We start from the raw sequence: 23,612 nt of genomic DNA on the forward strand, positions 1-23,612 counted from the left end.
TGCAAATCGTGCAGTTAGGGTTTTTGGATGCTGCTGTGGCCCAGGAGGGACCAGGATGTCGCCAATTGCGTCCGGGGACAGAGGGGGCGTGGAGCAAGACAAGGAGCCCTCTCAAAAGCAGGCAGCACCCGCAGAAGTGCCAGAACAGGCACTACACAATGGAGTGAAACAGTGCTCACCCGAAGTTGCACAAAGGAGTCCCACGCCGCCTGAGGACAACTTAGGAGGTCGTGCAATGCAGGTTAGAGTGCAGTGGACCCAGGCTGGACTGTGCACAAAGGATTTCCGCCGGAAGTGCACAGAGGCCGGAGTAGCTGCAAAAGTCACGGTTCCCAGCAATGCAGTCTGGCGTGGGGAGGCAAGGACTTACCTCCACCAAACTTGGACCGAAGAGTCACTGGACTATGGGAGTCACTTGGACAGAGTTGCTGGATACAAGGGACCTCGCTCGTCGTGCTGAGAGGAGACCCAGGGTACCAGTGATGCAGTTCTTTGGTGCCTGCGGTTGCAGGGGGACGATTCCGTCGACCCATGGGAGATTTCTTCGGAGCTTCTAGTGCAGAGAGGAGGCAGACTACCCCCACAGCATGCACCACCAGGAAAGCAGTCGAGAAGGCGGCAGGATCAGCGTTACAGAGTTGCAGTAGTCGTCTTTGCTACTTTGTTGCAGTTTTGCAGGCTTCCAGCACGGACAGCCGTCGATTCTTTGGCAGAAGGTGAAGAGAGAGATGCAGAGGAACTCGGATGAGCTCTTGTATTCGTTATCTAAGGAATTCCCCAAAGCAGAGACCCTAAATAGCCAGAAAAGAGGGTTTGGCTACTTAGGAGAGAAGATAGGCTAGCAACACCTGAAGGAGCCTATCAGAAGGAGTCTCTGACGTCACCTGCTGGCCCTGGCCACTCAGAGCAGTCCAGTGTGCCAGCAGCACCTCTGTTTCCAAGATGGCAGCGGTCTGGAGCACACTGGAGGAGCTCTGGGCACCTCCCAGGGGAGGTGCAGGTCAGGGGAGTGGTCACTCCCCTTTCCTTTGTCCAGTTTCGCGCCAGAGCAGGGCTGAGGGGTCCCTGAACCGGTGTAGACTGGCTTATGCAGAAATGGGCACCATCTGTGCCCATGAAAGCATTTCCAGAGGCTGGGGGAGGCTACTCCTCCCCAGCCCTAACACCATTTTCCAAAGGGAGAGGGTGTAACACCCTCTCTCTGAGGAAGTCCTTTGTTCTGCCTTCCTGGGCCAGGCCTGGCTGGACCCCAGGAGGGCAGAAACCTGTCTGAGGGGTTGGCAGCAGCAGCAGCTGCAGTGAAACCCCGGGAAGGCAGTTTGGCAGTGCCAGGGTCTGTGCTAGAGACCCGTGGGATCATGGGATTGCACCAACAATGCCAGGATGGCATAGAGGGGGCAATTCCATGATCTTAGACATGTTACATGGCCATATTCGTAGTTACCATTGTGAAGCTACACATGTGACCTATATGTAGTGCACGCGTGTAATGGTGTCCCTGCACTCACAAAGTCCGGGGAATTGGCCCTGAACAATGTGGGGGCACCTTGGCTAGTGCCAGGGTGCCCACACACTAAGTAACTTAGCACCCAGCCTTTACTAGGTAAAGGTTAGACATATAGGTGACTTATAAGTTACTTAAGTGCAGTGTAAAATGGCTGTGAAATAACGTGGACGTTATTTCACTCAGGCTGCAGTGGCAGGCCTGTGTAAGAATTGTCAGAGCTCACTATGGGTGGCAAAAGAAATGCTGCAGCCCATAGGGATCTCCTGGAACATCAATAGCCTGGGTACCTTAGTACCATATACTAGGGAATTATAAGGGTGTTCCAGTATGCCAATGTAAATTGGTAAAATTGGTCACTAGCCTGTTAGTGACAATTTGAAAGAAATGAGAGAGCATAACCACTGAGGTTCTGATTAGCAGAGCCTCAGTGAGACAGTTAGTCATAACACAGGTAACACATTCAGGCACACTTATGAGCACTGGGGCCCTGGCTGGCACGGTCCCAGTGACACATACAACTAAAACAACATATATACAGTGAAAAATGGGGGTAACATGCCAGGCAAGATGGTACTTTCCTACACAACCCCCCCCCAAACGAAGGACAATAAGACTAACCATGACCTGATGAGTCTTCATTGTCTAAGTGGAAATATCTGGAGAGTCCATCTGCATTGGAGTGGGTACTCCCAGGTCTATGTTCTACTGTATAGTCCATTCCCTGTAGGGATATAGACCACCTCAACAATTTAGGATTTTCACCTTTCATTTGTTTTAGCCAAAGTAGAGGTTTGTGGTCTGTCTGAACAATGAAGTGAGTGCCAAACAGGTATGGTCTCAACTTCTTCAGTGCCCAGACCACAGCAAAGGCCTCCATCTCTAAGGCAGACCAACGCTTTTCTCTAGGGGTCAACCTCCTACTAATAAAAGCAACAGGTTGATCCTGGCCCTCAGAATTAAGTTGTGAAAGGACTGCCCCTACCCCTAATTCAGATGCATCAGTTTGGACAATGAATTTCTTGGAGTAACAGGGGCTTTTCAGGACAGGTGCAGAGCACATGGCCTGCTTCAGCTCCTCAAAAGCTTTCTGACAGCTAGCTGTCCACAATACCTTCTTAGGCATTTTCTTGGATGTGAGGTCATTAAGAGGGGCTGCAGTGGAGCCATAGTTCTTAATGAACCTCCTGTAATACCCAGTGAGGCCTAAAAAGGCTCTCACCTGGGTCTGAGTAGTAGGGGGAACCCAATCTATAATAGTTTGGATTTTCCCCTGAAGTGGTGCAATCTGTTCCCCACCAACCAGGTGTCCCAGATAAACCACCTTCCCCTGCCCTATCTGGCACTTTGAAGCCTTGATAGTGAGGCCTGCCTTTTGCAGGGCCTCCAAAACTTTCCATAGGTGGACCAGGTGATCATCCCAACTGGAGCTAAAGACAGCTATATCGTCCAGATATGCTGCACTAAAAGCTTCCAGCCCTTGCAGGACTGTATTCACCAACCTCTGAAAAGTGGCAGGTGCATTTTTCAATCCAAAAGGCATTACTGTGAATTAGTAATGGCCTCCAATGGTTGAAAATGCAGTTTTTGCTTTTGCATCTTCTGATAATTTGATCTGCCAATACCCTGCAGTCAAGTCAAAAGTGCTTAGATACTTGGCAGATGCCAGTGTATCTATGAGCTCATCTGCCCTGGGTATAGGGTGAGCATCAGTTTTGGTTACTTGGTTGAGACCTCTATAGTCTACACAAAACCGCATTTCCTTCTTTCCATCCTTGGAATGAGGTTTTGGTACAAGTACCATAGGAGAGGCCCATGGACTTTCAGAGGGCTCAACCACTCCCAGTTCAAGCATTTTCTGAACTTCTTGTTTTATGCAGTCTCTGACATGGTCAGGCTGCCTATAGATCTTACTTTTGACAGGCAAGCTGTCTCCAGTATCTATAGTGTGCTCACACCAAGAGGTGGTGCCTGGCACAGTAGAGAATAGTTCAGAAAACTGACCCAGGAGATTTATGCAGTGGTCTTTCTGCTCAGCAGTAAGACAATCTGCCAGTACAACCCCTTCCACTAGAGCATCTTGTTCTGTGGAAGAGAAGAGATCAGGGAGAGGGTCACTCTCTTCTTCCTGTCCCTCATCTGTTGCCATGAGCAGGGTGAGATCAGCCCTGTCATAGTAGGGTTTCAGGCGATTGACATGGAGCACCCTAAGGGGACTCCTGGCAGTGCCTAAGTCAACTAAGTAGGTGACTTCACCCTTTTTCTCAACAATTGTGTGGGGTCCACTCCATTTATCTTGGAGTGCTCTTGGTGCCACAGGCTCCAAGACCCACACTTTCTGCCCTGGTTGGTACTGAAACAAAACAGCCTTCTGGTCATGCCATTGCTTTTGGAGCTCTTGGCTGGCCTGAAGGTTTTTACTGGCCTTTTTCATGTACTCAGCCATCCTTGATCTGAGGCCAAGTACATAGTCCACTATGTCTTGCTTTGGAGCTTTTAAAGGTTTTTCCCAACCCTCCTTAACAAGTGTTAGAGGACCTCTCACAGGGTGTCCAAATAGGAGTTCAAAGGGGCTGAAGCCCACTCCTTTCTGGGGTACCTCCCTGTAAGCAAAAAGGAGGAATGGTAAAAGGATATCCCATCTCCTGCGGAGTTTTTCAGGGAGTCCCATAATCATGCCTTTGAGAGTTTTGTTAAATCTCTCCACCAGTCCATTTGTTTGTGGATGATAGGGTGTAGTGAACGTGTATGTCACACCACACTCCTTCCACATGGCCTTTAAGTAAGCAGACATGAAATTGCTTCCTCTGTCTGATACCACCTCTTTTGGGAAGCCCACCCTGGAAAATATTCCCAGGAGGGCCTTTGCCACTGCAGGGGCTGTAGTGGTCCTTAGAGGAATAGCCTCAGGATATCTGGTGGCATGGTCCACTACCACCAAGATAAACCTATTGCCTGAAGCAGTAGGAGGGTCAAGGGGGCCAACTATGTCAACCCCTAACTTTTCAAAGGGAACCCCAACCACAGGCAGTGGAATAAGGGGTGCCTTTGGAGTGCCACCTGTCTTGCCACTGTCTTGACAGGTTTCACAGGACTTACAAAATTCCTTTGTGTCCTCTGACATTCTAGGCCAATGAAACAAGGGAACAAGCCTGTCCCAAGTTTTCATTTGCCCCAAATGTCCAGCTAAGGGAATGTCGTGGGCTAGAGTTAGGAGGAACTTTCTGTACTCCTGAGGAATCACTAATCTCCTGGCAGTTCCAGGTTTAGGATCCCTTGCTTCAGTGTACAAGAGGTTGTCCTCCCAGTAAACTCTGTGAGAGTCACTGACATCCCCATTTGCTTGTTTGACAGCTTGCTGTCTTAGACCCTCTAGTGTGGGACAGGTATGCTGTGCCACACTCAGCTCCTCCCTGGCAGGCCCCCCTTCACCCAAAAGCTCAGCAGTGTCTGCTTCCAGCTCCTCTGGTGTAGGTTCTGCACAGGGTGGAAATTCTTCTTCCTCAGAAGTAGAATCCACTGTAGAGGGAGGGATAGTAGGTAGTGCTTTACTTCTACTAGCCCTAGCTTTAGGGAGCACTTGGTCCATTGTTCCAGGATCCAAGTCACCCTGTCCTTTTTGCTTTTTGGCCTGAGCCCTTGTCAAAGCAAAAATATGCCCTGGAATGCCCAGCATTGCTGCATGGGCCTCCAACTCCACATCTGACCAAGCTGATGTCTCTAAATCATTTCCAAGTAGACAGTCTACAGGTAAATCTGAGGCAACCACAACTTTCTTTGGACCAGTAACCCCCCCCCCCAGTTGAGATTTACAACAGCCATGGGGTGGCTAAGTGTGTTGTTGTGAGCATCGGTTACTTGGTACTGGTTACCAAGTAGGTGTTGTTCAGGGTGGACCAGTTTCTCTATTACCATTGTAACACTGGCACCTGTGTCCCTGTAGGCCTGAACCTCAACACCATTTATTAGGGGTAGTTGCTTGTACTTATCCATGTTAAGGGGACAAGCAACTAAGGTGGCTAAATCAATAGCCCCCTCAGAGACTAACACAGCCTCTGTGGTCTCCCTAACAAGACCAACCCCAACTAAGTTACCAAAAGTGAGCCCAGATACTCCCTTGGATTTGCTATTAGTAGGTTTGCTCCCACCACCACTGCTATTAGTAGGGACACTAGGTGTAGCAGTAGGGGTTGTAGTGGTAGGAGGCTTGGTGCTTTTCTTTGGACAACTGGGATCTGTTGTCCAATGGCCTTTTATTTTACATAAATAGCACCATGGTTTCTTTTCTTTGTTTTGATTTGAAGAGGATTTGGGCCCACCACCCCCACCAGAGTGTTTTTGTGTGCCTGATGAAGACTCATTTTTAGATTTGTCCCCACCCTTGTCAGAAGACTTACCATCCTTCTTCTTATTGCCATCTTTGTCACTCCCTGTATGAACTTTTCTGTTCACCCTTGTTCTGACCCATTTGTCTGCCTTCTTTCCCAATTCTTGGGGAGAGGTCAGATCAGAGTCCACCAGGTACTGGTGCAACAAATCAGACACACAGTTATTAAGTATATGCTCTCTCAGGATTACGTTATACAGGCTTTCATAATCAGTAACTTTACTGCCATGTAACCACCCCTCCAAGGCCTTCACTGAATGGTCAACAAAGTCTACCCAGTCTTGTGAAGACTCCTTTTTGGTTTCTCTGAACTTCATCCTGTACTGTTCAGTGGTTAAGCCATAACCATCTAGGAGTGCATTCTTAAGAACTTCAAAATTATTGGCATCACTTTCTTTTACAGTAAGGGGCCTATCCCAACCCTTTCCACTAAATGATAGCCATAGGATAGCAGCCAACTGCCTTTGAGGGACATCCTGTACAACACAGGCCCTCTCAAGTGCAGCAAACCACTTGTTAATGTCATCCCCCTCCTTATAAGGGGGAACTATCTTGTGCAGATTCCTAGAATCATGCTCTTTTGCAGGATGACTATGGGGAATACTGCTGCTGCCACCATGGGTTTCTAAACCCAATTTCTGTCTTTCCCTTTCCACCTCTAGGGACTGCCTATCCAAATCCAGCTGTTGCTTCTTGAGCTTCAGTCTGGTTTGTTCCACTCTCAATCTATTGAGCTCCTTTTCTAACACTCTGTCATCAGGGTGGGTGGGTGAGGCATGTCTAGAGACAGAAGTATGTTGAGATAAAACAGAAGGAGACCTGGCCCTAACAGATGGCACCCTAATAGCTTGACTAACAGAAACAGCACTTCTACTATGATGAGAAGGGATACTCTTACTGTGATGTGAGACAACACTATCAGTATGGTGTGACTCTACATCAGTACCAGCTTTGCTAGGTGGTTTGCTAGGGGGCAGGCTTGGAAGTTTCCCTCCCACCTCTTTTGCTAGGGGTGCCCCAGAATCAAAGTGGGAACCATCAGCTAACTTTTCCACAGGAGTGCCAGCTCTGGCCTTATCCTGTTCAACAAGCATATTTACCGACAGTTCTCTAGAGGGATTCTTCCTTACACTTAAACCTCTATCTATGCAGAGACTCCTTGCTTCTTTCCAGCTAAGGTTATCATAAGCAAGTTTGGACAGATCAACAGTTTGGCCTGTGCCAGACATTTTAGAAAGTGTTTAAGTGATAGAAAAAAGGAAGAAAAAGTTTTTCAGAACTTTTGAAAAGACAGAGAAAAAACTTTAAAAACTTTTAAAGAACTTTTTAGAAAGTTAGAGGTACTTTTCAGCACTTTAGAAAAGGAGTGAGAAAAGAAATGCACAACTTTTTGGTTAGGTGTACATACACTGAACTTGGTTTGTATATTTTTCTCTTATGAAAAGTACAATGACAAAAGTGGTAAGTAGTTACAGAGCACTTATCCCACCACTGCACAACCAATGTAGGAGGCTGAACTGGCTTGTAGTGAGTACCAAGGGGTACTTACACGTTGCACCAGGCCCAGGTATCCCTTATTAGTGTATAGGGTGTCTAGCAGCTTAGGCTGATAGATAATGGTAGCTTAGCAGAGCAGCTTAGGCTGAACTAGGAGACGAGTGAAGCTCCTACAGTACTACTAGTGTCATATGCACAATATCATAAGAAAACACAATACACAGATATACTAAAAATAAAGGTACTTTATTTTTATGACAATATGCCAAAAGTATCTCAGTGAGTACCCTCGGTATGAGGATAGCAAATATACACAAGATATATGTACAGAATACCAAAATATGCAGTAATAGTATTAGAACACAGTGCAAACAATGTATAGTTACAATAGGATGCAATGGGGACACATAGGGATAGGGGCAACACAAATCATATACTCCAAAAGTGGAATTCGAACCACAAATGGACCCCAAACCTATGTGACCTTGTAGAGGGTCGCTGGGACTGTAAGAAAACAGTTAGGGTTAGAAAAATAGCCCACCCCAAGACCCTGAAAAGTGAGTGCAAAGTGCACTAAAGTTCCCCAAAGGACATAGAAGTCGTGATAGGGGAATTCTGCAGGAAAGACACAAACCAGCAATGCAACAACAATGGATTTCCAGTCGAGAGTACCTGTGGAACAAGGGGACCAAGTCCAAAAGTCACAAGCAAGTCGGAGATGGGCAGATGCCCAGGAAATGCCAGCTGTGGATGCAAAGAAGCTGCTACTGGACAGTAGAAGCTGAAGGTTCTACAGGAACGACAAGAGCTAGAGACTTCCCCTTTGGAGGATGGATCCCCCACGCCGTGGAGAGTTGTGCAGAAGTGTTTTCCTGAAGAAAGACTGCCAACAAGCCTTGCTAGCTGCAAATCATGCAGTTAGGATTTTTGGATGCTGCTGTGGCCTAGGAGGGACCAGGATGTCGCCAATTGCGTCTGGGGACAGAGGGGGCGTCGAGCAAGACAAGGAGCCCTCTCAAAAGCAGGCAGCACCCGCAAAAGTGCCGGAACAGGCACTATGAAGTGGAGTGAAACGGTGCTCACCCGAAGTTGGACAAAGGAGTCCCACACCGCCGGAGGACAACTTAGGAGGTCGTGCAATGCAGGTTAGAGTGCCGTGGACCCAGGCTGGACTGTGCACAAAGGATTTCTGCCGGAAGTGCACGGAGGCCGGAGTAGCTGCAAAAGTTGTGGTTCCCAGCAATGCAGTCTGGCGTGGGGAGGCAAGGACTTACCTCCACCAAACTTGGACTGAAGAGTCACTGGACTGTGGGAGTCACTTGGACAGAGTTGCTGGATACAAGGGACCTCGCTCGTCATGCTGAGAGGAAACCCAGGGTACCAGTGATGCAGTTCTTTGGTGCCTGCGGTTGCAGGGGGACGATTCCGTCGACCCATGGGAGATTTCTTCGGAGCTTCTAGTGCAGAGAGGAGGCAGACTACCCCCACAGCATGCACCACCAGGAAAGCAGTCGAGAAGGCGGCAGGATCAGCGTTACAGAGTTGCAGTAGTCGTCTTTGCTACTTTGTTGCAGTTTTGCAGGCTTCCAGCACGGTCAGCCGTCGATTCCTTTGCAGAATGTGAAGAGAGAGATGCAGAGGAACTCGGATGAGCTCTTGCATTCGTTATCTAAGGAATTCCCCAAAGCAGAGACCCTAAATAGCCAGAAAAGAGGGTTTGGCTACTTAGGAGAGAAGCTAGGCTAGCAACACCTGAAGGAGCCTATCAGAAGGAGTCTCTGACATCACCTGCTGGCCCTGGCCACTCAGAGCAGTCCAGTGTGCCAGCAGCACCTCTGTTTCCAAGATGGCAGAGGTCTGGAGCACACTGGAGGAGCTCTGGGCACCTCCCAGGGGAGGTGCAGGTCAGGGGAGTGGTCACTCCCCTTTCCTTTGTCCAGTTTCGCGCCAGAGCAGGGCTGAGGGGTCCCTGAACCGGTGTAGACTGGCTTATGCAGAAATGGGCACCATCTGTGCCCATGAAAGCATTTCCAGAGGCTGGGGGAGGCTACTCCTCCCCAGCCCTAACACCATTTTCCAAAGGGAGAGGGTGTAACACCCTCTCTCTGAGGAAGTCCTTTGTTCTGCCTTCCTGGGCCAGGCCTGGCTGGACCCCAGGAGGGCAGAAACCTGTCTGAGGGGTTGGCAGCAGCAGCAGCTGCAGTGAAACCCCGGGAAAGGCAGTTTGGCAGTGCCTGGGTCTGTGCTAGAGACCTTTGGGATCATGGGATTGCACCAACAATGCCAGGATGGCATAGAGGGGGCAATTCCATGATCTTAGACATGTTACATTGCCATATTCGGAGTTACCATTGTGAAGCTACACATAGGTAGTGACCTATATGTAGTGCACGCGTGTAATGGTGTCCCCGCACTCACAAAGTCCGGGGAATTGCCCCTGAACAATGTGGGGGCACCTTGGCTAGTGCCAGGGTGCCCACACACTAAGTAACTTAGCACCCAGCCTTTACTAGGTAAAGGTTAGACATATAGGTGACTTATAAGTTACTTAAGTGCAGTGTAAAATGGCTGTGAAATAACGTGGACGTTATTTCACTCAGGCTGCAGTGGCAGGCCTGTGTAAGAATTGTCAGAGCTCCCTATGGGTGGCAAAAGAAATGCTGCAGCCCATAGGGATCTCCTGGAACCCCAATACCCTGGGTACCTTTGTACCATATACTAGGGAATTATAAGGGTGTTCCGGTATGCCAATGTAAATTGGTAAAATTGGTCACTAGCCTGTTAATGACAATTTGAAAGAAATGAGAGAGCATTTCCACTGAGGTTCTGATTAGCAGAGCCTCAGTGAGACAGTTAGTCATAACACAGGTAACACATTCAGGCACACTTATGAGCACTGGGGCCCTGGCTGGCAGGGTCCCAGTGACACATACAACTAAAACAACATATATACAGTGAAAAATGGGGGTAACATGCCAGGCAAGATGGTACTTTCCTACAAGCACCACAAAAATACACCACACAGTGTTTAGAAAAATATATAATATTTATCTGGGTATTTGCAGGTCAAAACGAACAAAGATGCAATATGAATTTGTAAAGATATCACTAAAAAGGGATATGAAGTTTCTTAAATCTTTAAAAAGCAAACAAAGTCTCTTTCAAGCACAAAGTACCTGGTTTGGAGTGGAAAATCTCCGCAGAGGGCCGCAGAAGAGGAGATGCATGGAAAAATGGTGTGTGCGTCGGTTACGCCCCTTCACACACGGACTTGCGTCATTATTTTTCACACGGGGAGACGTGCAGCATTCTATGGGAGGAAAAATAGTGTGTGCGTCGGTTTCCCCCCTTCACACACGGACTTCTGTCGTTATTTTTCACTCGGGAAAGACGTGCGTCGTTTTCCCGCACGCGGGCCGACTTCTTCTATGGTTCGCGGGATTACCAGATGTCCCAGGGTCTGTGCGTGGATTCTTCGGCTTGTTATCCGGCTGCATGTCGTTCCGGGAGGCTGTGCGTGGAATTTTCTTTCACACGGCAGGTGTTGTATCAATTTCCCCTCTGGAAGTCGGGTGGCGTTGTCCATGCGAGGCCGTGCGTCGAAGTTTCCGGTCGCACCGCAGGCGTCGCATCGAGCGGCGTCTTTCTGGATCGGCATGCAGTGAATTTCTCACCGCGGAACAAGCTGTGCGTCTAAAATTTCGGTGCACATGGAGTCCAAATGAAAAAGAGAAGTCTTTTTGGTCCTGAGACTTCAGGGAACAGGAGGCAAGCTCTATCCAAGCCCTTGGAGAGCACTTTTACAGCCAGACAAGAGTTCAGCAAGGCAGCAGGCCAACAGCAAGACAGCAGTCCTTTGTAGAAAGCAGACAGGTGAGTCATTTGAGCAGCCAGGCAGTTCTTCTTGGCAGGATGTAGGTTCTGGTTCAGGTTTCTTCTCCAGCAAGTGTCTGATGAGGTAGGGCAGAGGCCCTGTTTTATACTAAATTGTGCCTTTGAAGTGGGGGTGACTTCAAAGAGTGGCTAAGAAATGCACCAGGTCCCCTTTCAGTTCAATCCTGTCTGCCAGGGTCCCAGTAGGGGGTGTAGCAGCCCTTTGTGTGAGGGCGGGCCCTCCAACCTCCCAGCCCAGGAAGACCCATTCAAAATGCAGATGTATGCAAGTGAGGCTGAGTACCCTGTGTTTGGGGTGTGTCTGGGTGAATGCTCAAGGAGCTGTCAACTAAACCTAGCCAGACGTGGATTGTAAGGCACAGAAAGATTTAAGTGCAAAGAAATGCTCACTTTCTAAAAGTGGCATTTCTAGAATAGTAATATTAAATCCGACTTCACCAGTCAGCAGGCTTTTGTATTCTAATAATACTAAATATGACCTTCCTGCTCCTTTCAGATCAGCAGCTGCCACTTCAACAATGTATGAGGGCAGCACCAATGTTAGCCTATGAAGGGAGCAGGCCTCACAGTAGTGTAAAAACGAATTTAGGAGTTTTACACTACCAGTGCATATAAACTACACAGGTACATGTCCTGCCTTTTACCCACACAGCACCCTGCTCTAGGGGTTACCTAGGGCACACATTAGGGGTGACTTATATGTAGAAAAAGGGGAGTTTTAGGCTTGGCAAGTACCTTTCAATGCCAAGTCGAAGTGGCAGTGAAACTGCACACACAGGCCTTGCAATGGCAGGCCTGAGACAAGGTGAAGGGGCTACTTAAGTGGGTGGCACAACCAGTGCTGCAGGCCCACTAGTAGCATTTAATCTACAGGCCCTCAGCACATATTGTGCACTCTTAAAAGTAAATCAAATAGCCAATCATGGATAAACCAATCAACAGTACAATTTACACTGAGAGCATATGCACTTTAGCACTGGTTAGCAGTGGTAAAGTGCCCAGAGGTCAAAAGCCAACAACAACAGGTCAGAAAAAATAGGAGGAAGGAGGCAAAATGTTTGGGGATGACCCTGTCAAAAAAGCCAGGTCCAACACCTATGTTTAACAAAACTCTGCAACACTTCATACCACAAATCTGACAATGGGCCCCTTCACATCCCACATGCCTTCTCTCTCCTCAATGTCTCTTCCTCTGCCCTAGCCCAAGCTTCAACATCCCTTTTCCATCTTGCAAATGTTAGTCCATGATTAGATTTCAACGTCACTGCCACTAGTTGTTTTACGAATGCAAGTGCTAAGTCTAATAGTCTATGAAGCACTTTCCTAGGTTTGAGACTATTGAGTCCAACTAGTAAACAAAAGTCTGACCTACATTAAATCACTCTATCTTGAGACCCACTTAAATGCTGTATTCTTTGATTGCTATATTCCCTAATTGAGATACAGTCCCACACTGTGCTGAAGTCATGTACGTATGGAGATTGGCACTGGGCACAAGGCCTAGGGTCTACTTAATATATCTCACAGATTTTCATGGAGAAGAGGTATGACTGGTGTAGAAAGTTCAATTGTATATAATTCAGCCTAGTGTTTCTCAGCACTTTTTGAGTATATGCTAGTATTTTCTCCCATTCTTTGTCCTTTATCTTGTGGCCTTTACTAGTCTCACATCTTTCTCTGGATTAGTCTAGACCCCTCCTAAAAATCCTGTCACGAATGCTGACGTAATGCATGTCTAGTCCTGTGTGAACTCTGAAGTAATGCATGTCTAGTCCTGTGCCCCATAGTCCCTCAAATGATAGTTTCAGTGCACCATAGTTCAAATATTGACCAGGGTCCAAGCCCAAACAGGGGGTTCTGCACGTGGGAGGCCAATCGAGGACAAAGTTGCAGCATACAACCATTGCCCAGAGGTCCCTGCAATGCCTGGTTTTCAAAATGTCAATGGTCCCGAAAGTCAGGAACTGGGCCTAGGGGTTTTTGATGGACGTCCACATTAGAACCGCAATCAGAGCACCCTGGATTGGTTCTTACCCAAATTCCCCCAGTCCCTCAACATTCACACCATCAATCCACCTTGCTATGCATTATACATGGGCTGCCAGGTAATATAACTCTTAACTCAGGAACACTAAGGCCCCTGTCCAAAATTGTGTGTTTAATAAACTCCAACACAACCGTCTGCCTTTCTCTGTTGCATACTAGTGGTTCAAGGAGTGTCTATGAAAACCACTTGATAGGGCCACAAACCAGGAAGTTAGTAAAAGTATAGCAGCCTGGGCAGTGCCCTAATCCTGGCAAGAGAAATCCTTGCCATAATCGTTAGGATGTGGGAGTGTCAAAATGCCACTGATCCTTTCAATGCCCTTAATGCGCCTCCCAAGTTACTGTTTCTCTGGTTCATCAGTCAGTGATATTTATTTAAATATTTAAAGGTATGAGGGACCACTGCATTCCTGTTGCAGCTATGTCCAGTTCCTGCCCATCCCAGGTAACCGAGAAGAACTGTGACTTAGTAGTATTTGTCTTGAGCCCAGTGACTCTTCCAAACTCATCTAGAAGGTGCATGGCTGGCCCTAAATTTGAAGTCCTGCTGTGGACACATGATAATAAATCATCCACATAATTTGATATAATATGCACCCCCTCCTATAGTGGGATGACTCTTGTCCCCCCACTGTCACCAGAAGATTAAAAGCAATAGCAAAAAGCAGGGGGAAAAGGGGGCACCCTGTCACGTTTCAAGATATATAAACTATTGTTAAGATAGATACCATCTGTTTTTTACCAGAGCCACTAGATTAGACTACTATACCATAATCCACTTAATCTGATGCTCCCCCAACTTCATTCTGTCCGTAACTGCCTCACGATAATTTCATTTTACAGTGTTTTCAAGGTTGACAGAGGCAATTGTTGATTCAGGGAATAAGGCTACATTTGTCTCATCTAGAATCTTTTATAGTCTCCTGGGATTACTAGATGTGTTACAGGCAGAAAATAAACCATTCTGACACCGATGGATCAAACCCAGTGGATGCTGGTGAAATCAAGTTGTCAAAACATTACTAATGATTTTGAAATCCAGGTTCAGCATTGAAAAGAGTCTAAATGATGAAACAGTGTCCCGGTTCTTTCCTGGATCAAAAAGTGGTACCACTAAGGCCTCCCTAGTTGAAGCTGGGAACTCCCCATTCTCCCAAACTGCTCCATATACACTGACCAAATGTGGTACTAAGTTAGTGGAATGAGTTGACTCTATTGGCAGCCCGTCATTCTCAGTAGTTTTACCCTTAGCCATGTGTGTAATGGCTTGTCTGATTTCCTTTTCTGTGATTTGCCTCCCCTCGAGTATCTCTGATCTCTGAGTCCAATGGACTCAGACGTGCCCTGCATTTGGGACCATAGCATGTGTCCAACAGAATCCTGTGTTTGTGTGATTGGAGACCCTCTACTCTCTGGAGCACCAACCAAGCCAGTATCCTCCAAGGCCTACCTTCCCCTTCATATACCTATTAGTGTACTCTTTGTAATTATAACAGTGCAACTTCTCGATGATCTGAATATACATCTCCCTACTGTCAGCTAGTCTTTTCATTGTAGCCTGGGCCCCTACTGTGTCTAATTCCAAATCATGGATGGTTTTGCTTTGATTCATCTTTTAGCGCCTTCCAGACTCCCATTACCCTCTGGAAATAGCTACCTCACACCACCACCTTAAAAACCTCCCATTCAACCATCACATTGGATGCTGTACCTTGGTTTCTTTGGAAGCATGCCGTAATCACCTCCACCAATAAGATTTCAGCAGTGGGGTCTTCTCAATTGTACTCCCACCAAAAGTGGATTATGGTCTTACAAAGTTCTGCCCAAGTACTCTGAACTCACCACACATTGACCTAATTAACTAGAGCAGAACACTGCATCCAATCACATATGATCATCATATGTACTGCAGTAAAGCGAGTATAACCATGGTGTCTATGTTTGAGCCTCCAAACATCCACCAATTCTCAATCCGCTATCCAACTAGTAAAGCCCTTGGTTGCTTTAACGCACTGAGCATGTGCCAGAGGTGGCATTCAGCAATCCATGCGTACATCGTAGACTCAATAAAATCCCCTCTGATGTCCATAGAGGACCAAGTCAGCAATGCAAGGAATGGTACCTGCTTCTGATTAGGCACATAAATACTGACCAACCATAACTCCTGCCCATCTAACTTATCGGCCACCAGCAGTATGTGAGGCAGAGAACGGGACCCTGGCCCTGACCCCAATGAGGCTCCCCCCTGTAAAAGATGAGTACCCTGTCATGAATATCTGACCCCTTCGTCTCTGTTGTAGTCTACAGACCTCAGCCTTAGTAAGATGGGTCCTTGGAGGAATTTGATAAGCATACCACTTCTCTTTAAGTATGCAATGATCTTATGCCTTTTAGTTGCCGAGCACAGCCCTGTTACATGACACAATATTTTGTTTTCGAGTGGGAATCTAGCCTCTCATCGTGCCTCAAGTAAAATGCCATCAGGTAGTCTAGTTGCCTCTTTGCAAGAGCATGTAAGTGTATACTCCTCCACCCAGCTCTACCACTTGATAGACTCATTACTGGATTCTCAAAACGAACATCAAGAGCAAATAAATCTTTTTGACGGGTAAAAGTCACCCTTTTAACTAGTAATAAGCCACCACTAAGCAGGCCTTGCTGCTCCCAAAGCTGGGTGGATGGTATTTGAAAGTAGGCTTTTTAGCAATTTTATGCAAAACATTTCCTACCGTACACTGACTAGCACCCAAAAGCTATTTTTCACTATGGCAGGCCAAGCTGTCCTATGCAGAAAATCAGAGTACAGATTAAAATCCTAATACTGTTTCCCAGAAATAGAACTAGCCACAAAAATAATGAAACTATTTTTAATAATTCTTAAAAAGCCAATAATATGGGGAAAGCAGATTGTGGTACAAGACATCTGTCTCTGGGTTCTGCATATCATACTTGGAGCACACAAAAGGCGAAGCAGGATGCCAAGGCAATTCTTGTGCTTCATGGTCTGGTTCTTAGAAAATCCTCCTTTCTTACTAGCAGACTTCTGTCTCATGTATTGGGGAAGTAGTGGTTACGAGAAACTGGAGTTTAGTTTTAGATGTGAGAGAATGCTAGTATTACTATGGTGCACTCCAAACAGACACACTCAGATCTCAGAGCCTACAGTTAGTGTGGCCAAAGTCTTTTGCCATCTTCAAAAAACACAGAGTACATAGGGTTGGCCCCAGCAACTTAGATTCCGTTGGTTATGGGGTGCCCAGGAGTCTTTTCCATCTGCTAGCTCATAACAGGCATAAATGTGGCACATCCATTGACCCGCTTCAGAATGCTCCCAGACCTGGGGAAGATCAGTAGAGGACTGTACCTGCTATCTGTGACCTGAGAGGAGCCCTAAAGGACTGGACATGCTGCCTTTTGTACAACGGATAAAGAAGTCGACCAAAGGGTCAAAAGGCTGACCACTGTTCCAGCAACATGGACATAAGAAGCTATAAGAATCTTTTCCAGCAACAGCTCAGCTGACTGTGGCTACTGGACCTAGAATGGAACCTACTGTTAGCCTCTGCCTAAAACCCTATGAGTCTCTTAAATGCCTCCCCGTAGGTTTGGAGGTGAGGGGAACTTTTTAAGTGTACTCCTGTGATGGAATGGGACATAAAGAGCTAAAGTCAGAAGGTACAATCTTTGACCAAGACAAATGTGGTTGGTGTATCTGACCTGTGCTCCATCATAGTCAGTTTCAGATTTCACTCAGGTCCACGTCAATCAAAAGCATTTGATCTCATTGGTGCTTTGAGCTTTCGGGAGCTATTTCTACATAAAACTCAAGAAAATTCACATCTCTTGTTCACAATACTTGATTTTTGTGTTATTTTGGTTAATAGTTTCTACTTTTAATTCAGTTTGGGATTTGTATTATTTTACATTTCAATTTTATTACTGTTTTGGTACTGCATAAATACTTTACACGTTGCCCTAAGTTAAGCCTGGTTGCTATGTGAAATAGTTACCAGGGGGTTGAGCTCAAGCTAATTTAGTGGCTTTTAAGGTTCACCCTGACAAGAATTGTGCTTATTACTTGAGGAGAGTAGTCAGAGGCAGAAAGGGAGAGGATGTGGCATAACAGCCAGAGCTGCTTACTTTGAACCTGGGGAACTAGATTTGAGTGTGGGCATCAGCTCAACATCTTGTAATTCTGGGCATGTAACTTAATCTACCCCATCTACAAAAAATGAAAGTGTCTTTGTGTAATGTAGCTGGTGCTCATGAAAAGCACTCCAATACCTTCAGGTCAAGTTTGTGCTATATAAAACTGCAAAAAGAAAAAACATAAAACGAATATCCCAATACCTTGCACTACTTTTATTAAAAATTGAAAAGCTGTGATTAGATGAGAAACCTGCTAGTTCTTTGGCTGAAGCTTAAACACTAGACCCCATCTAGTGGATGAGTGGTGCTATCTGCTAACCCAAGGGAATTGTCAACTGGCGGTCTGGTCAAGGGTCTTTAAAAGCACTGTTTCTAAGCACTTTCATTCTTTTCAATGAAGGAAATAAAGGCGTAAGGAGACTGCAGCAAGGATTAATTGTTTCTGATTAGCCCATTTGCATTCTGAGGTTTAGGAATGTCACTAAGAACATTTTGTTTATTCTTTATTTTTCCCCCTACAACCTTTATTGCTTGGTGCTTGAAGATGCAAGGTTAGTTTTCACTTGTTTTCTATTTGCTTTGCAGAATATGAAACCAAAAAATCATGCTCGCAATCTATGATTATATGCCCACCTTTCTCATTTTTTAACTTTTCCCCTTCAGTACTATGCAATTGTTTATATTTATCGAAGCCTGCATCACAGACCACGGGTCCCTTTGTATGGGGTCAATAAATAGTCCACATGGCTGTCCCCCCCAGAAATTTCGTGTCTCCTATGCCCCTGGGTCTGAGCCTTCATCCCCAAGGTTTTGAAAAACTGAAACAAACGAAAAAAAGAATCTGAATTTGTTACAAGAACATTAAATATGCTGTTTTGAGAATGCTAATAGGGGTACTTGGATGTGCCCTTTACACAACAGTGCTCTAATAGATTGTGTCTCCTGGAGTGTGGACCTGCGTGCCTTATTGCTTAACAGGTGGTCAGAAAACGGAACACGAGTTTCAGCTATGCAAATGAACTTCCAACCTAATTTGTGATTGACAAGTAGAATTAGGAGGATGCATGTGTGTTTCTGAGCATGTGCACTAGCTCAGACGTTTTGAGTTAATCTATATGGGGTAGGTTGAATAAAAAACACAGACCCCTTCAGCACCCCTTTTACGCCTGTGCAGAGCATAGAATTGGATCATGAACTTCAACAGAAAACAAGGTCTTTATGACTTGATTTAATTTTATGAATGTAGGAAAGTACCATCTTGCCTGGCATGTTACCCCCATTTTTCACTTGTATGTATAGTTGTTTTTGCCTGTGTCACTGGGATCCTGCTAACCAGGACCCCAGTGCTCATAAAGTGTGCCCTGTATGTGTTCCCTGTGAGGTGCCTAACTGTATCACTGAGGCTCTGCTAACCTGAACCTCAGCCTTTATGCTCTCTCTGCTTTTAAAATTGTCACTGAAGGTTAGTGACTAATTTTCCCAATTCTGATTGGCACACCGGAACACCCTTATACTTCCCTAGTATATGGTACCTAGGTACCCAGGGTATTGGGGATCCAGGAGAGCCCTATGGGCTGCAGCATTTCTTTTGCCACCCATAGGGAGCTCAGACAGTTCTTACACAGGACTGCCAGTGCAGCCTGAGTGAAATAACTTCTACGTTATTTCACCATTTACACTGCACTTAAGTAACTTATAAGTCACCTATATATCTAACCCTCACCTAGTGAAGGTTAGGTGCAAAGTTACTAAGTGTGAGGGCACCCTGACACTAACCAGGATGCCCCCACATTGTTCAGGGCAATTTCCCCAGACTTTGTGACTGCGGGGACACCATTCCATGTGTGAACTACATATAGGTCAATACCTATGTGTAGTTTCACAATGGTAACTCCGAACATGGCCATGTCACATGTCTAAGATCATGGAATTGTCCCCCCAACACCAATCTGGTGTTGGGGTGCCAATCCCATACATCCCCGGGGCTCCAGCCTGGACCCCAGGTACTGCCAAACTAGCTCTCTGGGGTTTTCTCTGCAGCTACCACTGCTGCCAACCCTCAGACAAGTTTCAGCCCCCTGGGGCCTGGGCTGCCCAGTCCCAGGAAGGCAGAACAAAGGATTTCCTCGTAGAGAGGGTGTTACACCCTCTCTATTTGGAAACAAGTGTTAAGGGCCTTAGAGGAGTAGCCTCTCCTGGCCTCTGGAAATGCTTTGAAGGGCACAAATGGTGCCCTCCTTGCATAAACCAGTCTACACCGGTTCATGGATCCCCCAGCCGCTGCTCTTGCACGAAACTGGACAAAGGACAGCAGAGTGACCAGTCCCCTGTCCATCACCACCACAGGGGTGGTGTCAGAGCTCCTCCAGTGTGTCCCAGACCTCTTCCATCTTGAATGGCAAATGTGAGGGCACCATGGAGATCTCTGAGTGGCCAGTGCCAGCAGGTGACATCAGAGGTGCCTCCTGATAGGGCTCTTACCTGGTTAGGTAGCCAATCCTCCTCTGAGGGGTATTTAGGGTCTCTCCTGTGGGCTTCTCTTCAGATAACGAATGCAAGAGCTCACCAGAGTTCCTCTGCACTTCCCTCTTTGACTTCTGCCAATGATCGGCCACTGTCTGCCTTCACCCTGCACTGGAAGCCAGGAAGAAATCTCAAGTTTAGTCGACGGAATCTTACCCCTGCTACTGCAGGCACCAAACTTCTGCATCACCAGTCATCTGGGTCCCCTCTCATCTTGACGAGCGCAGTTCCTGGAACACAAGAGCTTGATCCAAGTGACACCAACAGTCAAGTGGTCCTTCTGTCCAAATTTGGTGGCGGTAAGTCCTTGCCTTCCCACGCCAGACAGTAATCCTATGTACTGCGTTATCTGCAGCTGCTAGGGCTTCTGTGCACTTTTGCAGGGCTTCCTTTATGCACAGCACAGCTCAGGTCCCCAGCACTCTGTCCTGCATTGCCCAAATTGCTGGGTTGGACTCCGACTTCGTGGGACCCTCTTTTGTTGTACTGAGATGACTGCCATGCTCAGATATTCTGAACGCTAGTTCAGGTGCTTCTGCAGGTGCTGACTGCTTCTGTATGGGCTCTCTCTATTGCTGTGTGCCCCCTCTGTCTCCTCTTCCAAGGGGCGACCTCCTGGTCCTTCCTGGGCCCCGGCAGCACCCAAAATCCTCAACCAAAACTCTTGCAGCTAGCAAGGCTTGTTTGCGGTCTTTCTGCGTGGAAACAACTTTGCATCCTCCAGCATGCCGTGGGACATCTTCTGACCAAAGGAGAAGTTCCTGGCACCTTCTGTTGTTGCAGAATCTTCAGCTTCTTCCACCTGGAGGCATCCCTTTTGCACTTTCATCCGGGGTTTAGTGAGCTCCTGCCCCTCCTGGACACTTGCGTGACTCTTGGACTTGGTCCCCTTCCTTTGCAGGTCCTCATGTCCAGGAATCCGTCTTCAGTGCTTTGCAGTCAGTTGTTGTCCTTGCAGAATCCCCTATCTCGACTTTACTGTTTCTCCGGGGTAGTAGGGTGACTGTACTCCTACTTTTCAGGGTCTGGGGGGGTATCTTGGACACCCTTAGTGTTTTCTTACACTCCCAGCGACCCTCTACACACTATACTAGGCCTGGGGTCAATTTGTGGTTTGCATTCTACTTTTGGAGTATATGGTTGGTGTTGCCCCTAGGCCTAGTTTCTCCTATTGCATTCTATTGTGTTCTACAGTGTTTGCACTGCATTTCTAAGTGTTTTACTTACCTGATTTTGGTTTGTGTGTATATTTTGTGTATTTTAGTTACCTCCTAAGAGAGTATATCCTCTGAGATATTTTTGGGATACTGTCACTTAAATAAAGTACCTTTATTTTTAGTAACTCTGAGTGTTGTGTTTTCTTGTGATATAGTGCTATATGATATAAGTGGTGTAGTAGGAGCTTTGCATGTCTCCTAGTTCAGCATAAGCTGCTAGAACACTACTAATCTACTAATAAGGGAACTCTGGACCTGGCACAAAGGTGTAAGTACCACAAGGTAACCACTATAAGCCAGGCCAGCCTCCTACATTGGTGGTGCAGCGGTGGGATAAGTAATTGTAACTGCTTTACCACTTTGTCATTGGTGCTTTTCATAAGAAAAACATATACCTAATACTGCAGAACCTACACCAGATGAGCTGGCAACAGACACTGTTGAGCTTTTGGGTAGAGGGGGGCCTGCTAGAGAAGAGCTGAGTGTGGCACAGCACACCTGTCCCATATTAGAGGGTTTGAGACAGCAAGCTGTCAAACAGCAGAATGGGGATGTCAGTGATAGCCATAAAGTGTATTGGGAAGACAACCTCCTGTGTACTGAATCAAGGGACCCTAAACCTGGAGCTGCCAGGAGATTGGTCATCCCTTTGGAATACAGAGAGTTTCTTCTTACCTTGGCACATGACATTCCTTTGGCTGGGCATTTGGGCCAAATTAAAACTTGGGACAGGCTTTTCCCCTGTTTCACTGGACTCATATGTCACAGGACACCAAAGAGTTTTGTCGCTCTTGTGTGACCTGCCAAACCAGTGGCAAGACTGGTGGCACTCCAAAGGCCCCCTTAATTCCACTTCCTGTGGTTGGGGTGCCCTTTGAAAGGGTAGGGGTTGACATAGTTGGCATCCTTGACCCTCCAACAGTTTCAGGAAATAGGTTTATCCTTGTGGTAGTGGACCATGCCACTAGGTATCCTGAAGTTATCCCCTTAAGGACCACTACAGCTCCTGCAGTGGCAAAGGCCCTCCTGGGAATCTTTTCCAGGGTGGGCTTCCCTAAGTAAGTGGTGTCAGACAGAGGTAGTAACTTTATGTCTGCATACATCAAAGCAATGTGGAAGGAGTGTGGTGTTATATACACGTTCACTACTCCTTATCACCACAAACAAATGGTTTGGTTGAGAGGTTTAACAAAACTCTCAAAGGTATGATAATGTGACTCCCTGAAAAACTCAGAAGGAGATGGGATGTCCTGTTACCTTGCCTCCTTTTTGCTTACAGGCACGTACCCCAAAAAGGAGTGGGCTTTAGCCCCTTGGAACTCCTCCTTGGGCACCCTGTGAGAGGTCCCCTTGCACTTGTTAAGGAGGGTTGGGAACAACCTTTAAAAGCTCCTAAACAAGACATTGTGGACTATGTACTTGGCCTAAGATCAAGAATGGCTGAGTACATGAAAAAGGCCAGTAAAAACCTTCAGGCCAGCCAGGAGCTGCAAAAGCAATGGCATGACCAGAAGGCTGTCCTGACCCAGTACCACCCAGGACAGAAGGTGTGGGTATTGGGCCTGTGGCCCCAAGAGCACTCCAGGACAAATGGAGTGGACCCCATCTGATTGTTGAGAAAAAAAGGGTGAGGTGTCCTACTTGGTAGACCTGGGCACTGCTGATCTCACCCTGCTCATGGCAACTGATGAGGGACAGGAAGAAGAGAATGACCCTCTCCCTGATCTCTTCTCCACCGCTGAAGCTGATGGCTTAGTGGAGGGAGTAGTACTTGCAGATTGTCTTACTGCTGAGCAGAAAGATACCTGTGCAAATCTTTTAAGTCCGTTTTGTGAACTCTTCTCACTGATACCAGGTACCACTACTTGGTGTGAGCATATAATCAATACTGGAGAAAGTTTACCTGTCAAAAGTAAGACTCATAGGCAGCCTGACCATGTCAGGGACTGCATTAAACAAGAGGTTCAGAAAATTTTAGACTTAGGAGTGATTGAGCCTTCAGAAATCCCATGGGCTAACCCAGTGGTGCTTGTCCCAAAACCTCACAGTAAGGATGGAAAAAGAGAGATGAGGTTTTGTGTTGACTATAGAGGGCTCAACCAAGTAACCAAGACAGATGCCCACCCTATGACCAGGGCAGATGAACTGATAGACACACTGGCTTCTGCCAAGTATCTAAGCACCTTTGATTTAACTGCAGGGTATTGGCAGATTAAATTATCAGTAGATGCTAAACCCAAGACTGCATTTTCAACCATTGGAGGGCTCTATCAATTCACAGTAATGCCCTTGGTCTGAAGAATTCACCTGCCTCTTTTCAAAGGTTGGTGAATACAGTCCTGCAAGGGTTGGAAGCTTTTAGTGCAGCATATCTGGATGAGATAGCTGTCTTTAG

This window comes from Pleurodeles waltl, chromosome 2_2 (assembly GCF_031143425.1).
Source record: "Pleurodeles waltl isolate 20211129_DDA chromosome 2_2, aPleWal1.hap1.20221129, whole genome shotgun sequence".
NCBI lineage: Eukaryota > Metazoa > Chordata > Amphibia > Caudata > Salamandridae > Pleurodeles > Pleurodeles waltl.